Raw genomic sequence first — 6,698 nt, 5'->3', positions numbered from 1 at the left:
CAGTCTCTCCTAAGAGCTCAAACACCATGCTGGGAGAACCACTGCTCTATTAAGAGCTGCCAGACAGGGACATTTAAGTCTGCAGAAGTTTCTGCTGCCTTTTGTTCAGCTATGCCCTGTCCCCAGAGGTGGAATCTACAGAGGCAACAGACCTTGCTGAGCTGTGGTGGGCTCTGCCCAGTTTGAGCTTCCCCAGCTGCTTTGTTTACCTACTCAAGCCTCAGCAATGGCAGATGCCTCCCTCCCCTGCCAGGTTGTTGCCTTGCAGGTTGACCTCAGACTGCTGCGCTAGCAGTGAGCAAGGCTCCGTGGGTGTGGGACTTGCTGAGCCAGGCGTGGGATATAATCTCCTGGTGTGCCATTTGCTAAGACCATTGGAAAAGCACAGTATTTGGGAGAGAGTGTCCTGATTTTCCAGGTACAGTCTGTCACGGCTTCCCTCGGCTAGGAAAGGGAAATCCCGTGACCCCTTGCACTTCCTGGGTGAGGCGATGCCCCGCCCTGCTTCAGCTTGCCTTCTGTGGGCTGCACCCACTGTCCAACCAGTCCTATTGAGATGAACCAGGTACCTCAGTTGGAAATGCAGAAATCAACCATCTTCTGCATTGATCACGCTGGGAGCTACAGACTGGAGCTGTTCCTATTCGGCCATCTTGGAATGGAATCCTTTACAAGTTTCTTTGTGTTGATTTTCAACCTTGTCTTGGAGCTCATTGAGCTTCCTTGCAATCCATACTCTGAATTCTTTATCTGTCATTTCCGAGTTTCCATTTTGATTACAGACCATTGCTGTAAATCCAGTGTGATCATTTGGTGGTGTCACTACATTCAGATTTTTTGTGCTGGTTCCTTCTCATGTGGAGACCTTGGCACTTCTAATATTTATAATTATTTTAGTGTGGGTAGGAGTTTTTCTTTTTATTTCCCTATAATAGTATTATTTTTTCTTTCCCTTTTCCCCCCTCCCTAGGGTGTGTAACTGTAGAGAATGGTGGGTAGGGTCTTTTGGCTTTCCTTCTATAGCCCTGTGCACTTCTTTCAGCAAGTTTTTTTTTAATTTATAAAGAACAAATATATTTCTCACAGTTCTGGAATATGGGAAGTCTAAGATCAATGATCTGGTACTTGTTTGACTAGGGCTTTCTTGCTGTGTTCTCACATACAGAAAGCAAGCTAGCAGGATGCTCCCTGAAGCCCCTTTTGTAAGGGCCTTAATCCCAGTCCTGAGAGAGAACCCTTCATGGCCCAGTGACCTCTTAAAGGCTCCACCTCTTGATGCTATCATATTGGTACCACTTGAATTTGAGGGGACCCATTCAAGTCATGGCAAACTGATCATTTCCCTTTTGCCAGATAGGACCATGTTCTTTGTCAGTAGGTGGTGGTAGAGGGACACTGCAGAATAAAGGGGCTTCTCTTGCTTCTCCTCTTGCTTCTAAGAGGATGCTGTGACAGTTAATTTTAGGTGTCAATGTGGCTGGGCCACAGGGTGCCTAACTATTTGGTCTATATTTTTTTAAAATTTTAGATATTTAACTTTTGCTCTGACTTTCCAGTTATAAGGTCAAACTTTATTCTGGGTGTTTCTGTGAGAGTGTTTTTACATGAGATTGACATTTAAATCAGTGAACTTTAAATAATACAGACTGCCCTCCTCGATGTTAGTGGGCTTGATCCAGTCAATTGAAGGGCTGAAGAGAAAAAAGACTGCCCTCTTCCAAGAAAAAGAGAATCCTCCAACAGATACCTCCGGACTGGACCTGCACCATCAGCTTTCTTGGGTCTCCAGCCTCTTGCCTCACATTCCAGCTTTTGGACTTGTTAGACTTAATAATAATCACACAAGCCAATCCTTTTAAGGGAGTTTCTCTGGAGAACCTTGACAAACACAAACATCTACTGAGAGTTCCTGTCCAAGTTTTGCTCACACCCTAGCAGGAGGCTCCTGGCTTACCAGTCCTGAGGGTGTGAAGTTGTTTGCTTGCAAGACCTGATCCACCAGCTGCACACCAGCTCTGGCCCAGGGCAAGGCAGGGAACTTCCCTATCACTGAGTAGTGAGTAGCCACACTCTTTCCATTAGGTCTGACTTCACCATGGAGAAGAGGAGCCCCTTCCAAGGATATTCTTTCCTTGGGTACTCTCAGTCCTAGGACATTATAGCTCTTTTTTATCCTACTTAATAGCTAATACCATTATCAGTTAAAAGTTTTTTATATTAAAATTATCTCTGTTCAAGTTAATGGTGTGGTTTCTGTCTCCTGACTAGATATTAGGATATAATATTTACTGTCATATTTCTACTACTTTATGTTCAAAGTTTTTCATAATAAAGATTTAAACTGAATTTTTGATAATTCACTAAATATTTACATAGAACAGGACAAAGGATGATTTTCCGTTGTCTACTTATTGTAAAGAAGCATCCAGGATTTACCACCATGTCACGATTACAGATGGTCACCAGCTTATGATGGTTTTAGGATTTTTTGACTTTATGATGGGTTTATCGGCATGTAGCCCCATTTCAAACTGAGGAGCTCCTTAGGACTTATGAATCATACCTCTTTCACACCACGGTAAAGTTGGAAAATTGTTAAGTCAAGCTTTCATTAAGTAGGAGACTGCTGTGTTGCTAATGTTATATGTATTTTTGACTTATGATGGGTTTATTGGGAATTAACCACAATGTAAATTGAGGACCATCTGTATATTGTGTGATTTTTACTAATGCATTGAAAGAGATCTGTGTAAATTATCTATGACTTCAGAATATGCATATTACTTCCAACTGTGTTAACTCATGTTTTTTAAGAGAATAATGGTATTTTTACACTATGTGGATGTGCTGTAGTAGAATTTTTCTAAGCTACAAAAGTGTATGAATAAAAAACCAACTTAAACTTTTTGGGAAATAATTTCTACTAAAGATTCATAATCAGCGTATTTCTTCAATGACTGTACAAGTTCATCCAGTAGATAATCTCCTTGCATAACAGTTTCAAGATCATGCAGTGACTTGCTTATTCTGTGATCTGTGACCTGGTTCTGTGGAAAATTATATGTTCTTATTTTCTCTGATCTTCCTTTACTTCCAATCTGAATTTTTCTAGCATGTGTCTTTTATTCATTTCTTCTTCTAGATACATGTTGTACAGTTTTACACATAACTTTTTCATAGCCAGCTCTTTATTTTTTCAGGTGAGATCTCTCTTGTTGACATTCAGAAACACCTGAATAGTGTTACAAGAATTAAAAAGTTTTAACAGAAAAATCTTCTTTACTTATTTTCAAGGAATACTCCTTTTCCTTCTCATCCTTTATCTTCTTCCTGTTGGAAGATGAACTATCTGGACAGCACTGTCCATGGTATTTACACGCTGCCCCTGCAGCTCCACTGGCTCGCTTAGTGTCGATTCTCAAATCTTTTGGATTAATCACCAGATTAATCTCAGTAGGTTGGGGCAATACTGCTTACAGTCATGGTGCTAGCATGGATGCGGCCTTGCTTTTCTGTCTTTGGCACTCTTTGTACTCTGCACACCTCCTTCAAATTTCATGTGCCTCACGTATGTTTATTGTGACACTTTTCACAATAGCAAAGACTTGGAACCAACCCAAATGTCCATCAATGATAGACTGGATAAAGAAAATTTGGCACGTATACACCATGGAATACTATACAGCCATAAAAAAGGATGAGTTCATGTCCTTTGTAGGGACATGGATGAAGCTGGAAACCATCATTCTCAGCAAACTATCGCAAGAACAAAAAACCAAACACCACATGTTCTCACTCACAGGTGAGAATTGAACAATGAGAACACTTGGACACAGGAAGGGGAACATCACACACCGGGGCCTGTTGTGGAGTGGGGGAAGGGGGGAGGGAAAGCATTAGGAGATATACCCAATGTAAATGACGAGTTAATGGGTGCAGCACACCAACATGGCACATGTATACATATGTAACAAACCTGCATGTTGTTCACATGTACCCTAGAACTTAAAGTATAATTAAAAAAAACCAAATTTCATGTGCCTATAGGCTTCTGAACCCCCAATGTTGGCAGATGCATGTCTAAGGCCACCTATTTCACTTGGAAAATATTCCAGGGTTTCAAAATGCCATCTTTTAAATGCAGCATATTGCTAATACATATCAAATATCTCTGAAGTAAACAACATTGCCTCCTGACCGCCAACTCCTGCAGTTATTTCCAGGATCAAATCATTTTCATCTGTTTCTTCTGATGCTTCAACTGAGTTATTTCTTTCTGACACAAAGTTATTTCATTCTCTGCAAATTTCCTTAAATCTTCATCCTCGTTGTGCAGCAAGTGCTCGGTCTTCTGCAGCTCCTGCTCCTTCTCATTCAGCAACTTGGCCACTGCCAACAACTCGGGCCTCCTGACCTTCAAATGGGCTTCGGACCCCACCTGGCGCTTGAGGAAGGTCCGCAAGAGCCCACCCCAGACTAACAGCCTCTCCAGCAGCAGGCTACCGCAGCTCAGGGTCCATCGGGCTGGGCCAACGGCCCCTGTGGGACCAGAGCCACCAGGCAGCGCCCTCAGCAAGTTTTATATCGCACTGTGCAGTTTGATCTACAAGCCAGTAGATGGTGTTTATAGGTAAGAGCTGGTGCAGCCAGTGTGGCTGGGTATATACTTGATCCTTGTTTACTGGCAGAAGCTCTGTGTTACCCTAGATAATGAACTGATTCGTGGAATGCATAGTGGTCTGAGCTCCCTGCTCAGCCCCTGGGGGGAGGTGGTGCTCATTGGGGGTACACCTACAGGTCCCGTGATGGCAAGCACAAGCACCTGTGCTGAGGGAGAATCCAGTGGGTGGCCACCAAGCACCCAGAGTAGTGCCTAGGTGTGGAGCTGGAAAACTTCCTCAGTCCCCTGTTCTCTGTATGGTGATGGGGGGCGACCTGAACTCTAATCCAGGAGAGTGGATGCTCCAGATGCCTGGAGATCCGCCTGGGTGTGTAGCAGATAGGACTCCTCTGCACCAGGGTCTCTGCACAGAAACAGTGAGGCAGGTCAGGCTTCTTATCAATTTGAGTGGGTGTTCCAAATGCCTGGAGATCTACCTGAGTATGGAGGAGAGAGGGACCCCTGCACCAAGATCTCTGCACAAGAGGGGTGAGGAGACTCAGGCTGCTGATCTGGGCAAGCAGGTGCTCTGAATGCCTGGAGATCTGCCTGGGCGTAGAGCAGTGAAGACCTTGCTGCACCACAGTCTATGTGCAGGATGGATGGGGCAGCTTAGGCTGCTGGTCCAGGCCAAGTGTGCTCTGAATGCCTGGATTTCTGTCTGGGGTGGAGTGGAGAGGGCCCTGCTACACCATGATCTCAGAGGAGCAGTCTGGGCACCCAGCAATGGCATATGCAGGTGGGTTCCGGGTTGCCAAGATGGCCGTGGCTGAAGTCTTGCTGCCCACATAAAACTGCAGCTGTAGCAGCTTTCCTCCTGCCCCAGACCTGTGATGGGAGAGAATACAATTCTAGCACCTACTGCTGAGGCACTTTCCACAGTTCTGACTGTGGAGGCTCCTACCCTACTCCAGAGCAGGTGCTCCAATCTCTTACCCGAGACTAAAATGCCTGTGCAGTCATGCTACCGGGTCAGCAAAGAATGGGTGACTTTGTATGCGCCTAGATTAAAAATGGCATCCTGATCTCAGTCCTGAGTCTGGGAATATGTCTGTAGCTTTTCCCATTCCCATTCCTTCACAGTGGCTTCAAACCTCTCCCCAACTTGGTTCCACGGCTTGAGAGAAACAAAGTGCTCCCCCTCGGCCTGTCTTTCTCGATCCCCACGGAAATGTGACTTACAGAGGGAGGTTCTCTGCCTCTCTCACGTACTGGGACTTCACTTACTTTTATCAGCCATACACTGTCATGGGGGCTGTTTGCCAGCGTTCTCCTCCCTGGGATTTGGAATGTCCTTCACAATTCTGGTGGATTCCCATTTTCCTTCTTGAATTAAGCTCACAGAGTTGATCTTTATGCACTGTCTTGCTATTTCCAAGTGGCTGAGTACACACTAAAAGCCTTTAATCCACCATCTTGAAAAAAAAATTTGTCTTTTCTTATAAGGACATAAGTCATATGTCCTTATATGTCCATCGTAAGTCATGGATTTAGAGCTCACTCTAATCCAGTATGACTTCTTTTTAGCTAAATACATCTGCAAGGGCTCTATTTCCAAATAAGGGCACATTCTGAGGTTCTGGATGAATGTAAATTTCCAAGTAAACTTTCTTGACTTCAGGGGCCATGTGCGTAAATGAGTATGTGAATAGGGGTGTGTGTGTGTGTGTGTGTGTGTGTGGGTATTGTGTGTGGTTGGGAAGTTGCTGGAAGACTAAGACATGGGGGTATCCCACTATAGTCATTTAAAACACTATTCTGGTCACATATATAAAAGCTGCGCTGCTGTAACTGGGCTTGCAGGCTACCAGTTTGGGATCCTTCCTGGGCCAGAGAAACACATTTGAATTTGTTCCAAGTGAAATTAAGTCATGGAGACTCTGACTGCTAGAGGCAGGGGGTGGGTGAGGGGAGGGACTGGATTGGAAGGGAGCCTGCATGGAGGTAAGTACAACATCCAGGAAGTTTCTCTAATCGTCCAGGCACAGTATGGAATACTTTAAAAGACAGGAGCTTGAAAAGTAAGTGTATTGAATTC

General features: G+C 44.4%; 1 pseudogene; it reads right to left on the bottom strand.

Annotated features, from left to right (window-relative positions):
• Nucleotides 1-2,897: 2,897 nt before the first annotated feature.
• On the bottom strand, nucleotides 2,898-6,288 carry LOC100459909 (peptide chain release factor 1-like, mitochondrial; annotated as a pseudogene).
• Between the last annotated feature and the right edge of the window lie 410 nt (nucleotides 6,289-6,698).

This window comes from Pongo abelii, chromosome 7 (assembly GCF_028885655.2).
Source record: "Pongo abelii isolate AG06213 chromosome 7, NHGRI_mPonAbe1-v2.0_pri, whole genome shotgun sequence".
NCBI classification, from domain to species: Eukaryota; Metazoa; Chordata; class Mammalia; order Primates; family Hominidae; genus Pongo; species Pongo abelii.
Note: the sequence above shows the minus strand (reverse complement) of the source record. Positions and strands in the feature narration are given on the sequence as shown.